Source organism: Vigna unguiculata, unplaced genomic scaffold, assembly GCF_037176805.1.
Source record: "Vigna unguiculata cultivar grain cowpea cultivar isolate G323 ecotype 2 unplaced genomic scaffold, ASM3717680v1 ptg000051l_ERROPOS641538, whole genome shotgun sequence".
Taxonomy (NCBI): Eukaryota; Viridiplantae; Streptophyta; class Magnoliopsida; order Fabales; family Fabaceae; genus Vigna; species Vigna unguiculata.
The window spans coordinates 240,001-242,500 of record NW_028196697.1 but is presented as its reverse complement, the minus strand read 5'-3'; positions in this window follow the sequence as shown (position 1 = coordinate 242,500).

The following is a 2,500-nucleotide window of genomic DNA, read 5'->3' as shown; positions in this document are numbered from 1 at the left end:
GCGGGGCCTCCCCTTGCTTCCAACAACCCAAGAGTCCGTAGTATTCGGAGTTCTAGCGGGACCTCCCCTTGCTTCCAACAACCCAAGAGTCCATAGTATTCGGAGTTCTAGCGGGGCCTCCCCTTGCTTCCAACAACCCAAGAGTCCATAGTATTCGGAGTTCTCGCGTGGCCTCCCATTGTTTCCAACAACCCAAGAGTCGGTCGTATTTGGAGTTTCACATCGCTTCCCAGGAAGCCAACAACCAAAAGGTCGGTCGTATTTGGAGTTCAGTATTCGCTTCAGTCGATTCCAACTTCCCAAAAACCTGCCTTCTTCGCAGTTCGGCTAAGTCTCCCTCGTTTCCAACTTTCCTCTAAGTTGCCCTCCTCGCAGTTTGGCCAAGTTCACTCTTTTCCAGCGTCATCCCCCCAAGTTGCCTTGGGCGCAGTTCGGCCTAGTTCACTCTTTTCCAGCATCATCCCCCCAAGTTGTCTTGTTCGCAGTTCGGCCTAGTTCACTCTTTTCCAGCGTCATCCCCCCAAGTTGCCTTGTTCGCAGTTCGGTCTAGTTCACTCTTTTCCAGCATCATCCCCCCAAGTTGCCTTGTTCGCAGTTTGGCCTAGTTCACTCTTTTCCAGTGTCATCCCCCCAAGTTGCCTTGTTCGCAGTTTGGCCTAGTTCACTCTTTTCCAGTGTCATCCCCCAAGTTGTCGTTGCCAACAACCCAAGAGTCCATAGTATTCGGAGTTCTAGCGGGGCCTCCCCTTGCTTCCAACAACCCAAGAGTCCATAGTATTCGGAGTTCTAGCGGGGCCTCCCCTTGCTTCCAACAACCCAAGAGTCCGTAGTATTCGGAGTTCTAGCGGGACCTCCCCTTGCTTCCAACAACCCAAGAGTCCATAGTATTCGGAGTTCTAGCGGGGCCTCCCCTTGCTTCCAACAACCCAAGAGTCCGTAGTATTCGGAGTTCTAGCGGGGCCTCCCGTTGCTTCCAACAACCCAAGAGTCCATAGTATTCGGAGTTCTCGCGTGGCCTCCCATTGATTCAAACAACCCAAAAGTCCATCTTCTTCGCAGTTCAACATCGCCTCCCTCGTTTCCAACAGGCCCAAAGGTCGTCTTCTTCGCAGATCCACGAAGAGCTCATCACGATTTGCCACATTCCATTTCCCACGGGTTGTCAACAACACTTTCTCACACTTCCCGCAATCGAGTACGTGCATGACATGCCAAAGCACATCTTATTTGCCTTCCATCGCACTCAAGACGACGGGTTGTGGAAGAACGATATTGCTCACAACAAGTTCAAGGACAACGTCTCAATCAAGGGACACAACCGAATTATGTTAACTGGGTCGCTAAAGTAAACCCGAGTTCATATAATGCACCGCATCCAAAAGAACTAGCCACAACACGTGCATCACTGAGATGTTTCACTAGATGGAACACGTGCGTGACATTAGGATCCTCCAACACCTCTTCGTGATGGAAAGATAGAATTCGAAGCAACCACAGAAGTACCGTCTAGTGGGTAGGCAACACAGGGACTGATCAACCAATATCACCCAAGGCAACGGGTGAAAATGGAAGAGATGCATGCTTGACCGTTCGATACGCAAGGCATGGAGCCAGCCAGCAAGTGCATCTCGATTACAACTCACACACCCTCACGTTCGCAAGACACCACACCACAAGACGGTCCACCCCCCACCTACCATGGGCAAGCAAGCAAATGGAAACATCAAGTGACGCATGGTCAAGCATCGCTAGGCATGAAAATAACTTTCCACAATATCCGAGGGACTAGCTGCCGAGCTAACCAACGATCAGTGACGACCGTGTGTTGGTATTAATAAAGCTCAACAACTATGAAGAGGCTAGTTGTGCCATGATAAACATGCTAACGCACGCACCACGTGAGGGGGGAGGCCTCATCAAGCTCCCTTTAAAACCTGCCAGTGTGGAGCTGGCCGGCTCAAGGAGCACTCCCCCCCTATAAGAGGTTAATATGCAAAAGGCAAAATTGTACAAGTAGATACACTTTTTTTGAGCAGACATAAGTCCATATCTCGGGCTACACTTCGAATTTTGATGCGATTTTTTGCAGTAATTCGTAGAATAATGGTATCTCCTTGCTCACCAAATTTCATAATTTTTCTCCAAGGGGAACTATTTTTTTTATTTTTTTTACTTACCGGGTATGTGTAAAATCGGGAAAAATAGAAAAGCACATGTAGACTTCGAATTTCGACCTCATTTTTTCCAGTCCACCACTAAACAATATCAGGAACCTCCCCACAAAATTTCATTCAGTTTGGCCAAGGTCTTAAATTTGACAAATTTTGGCACCAAGCTATCTAGTCGCGGTGCACCGACCAACTTGGCCAAGTGCAAAATGCATCCAATTCAAAACTTTTGTGCACCAACACTTTTACAGTACTCATTTGGGGACATTTGGAGGCCTTTCCAACCCTCACATCTCAAAAACCACGAATTTCATTTTTTCACAAAACTCCCC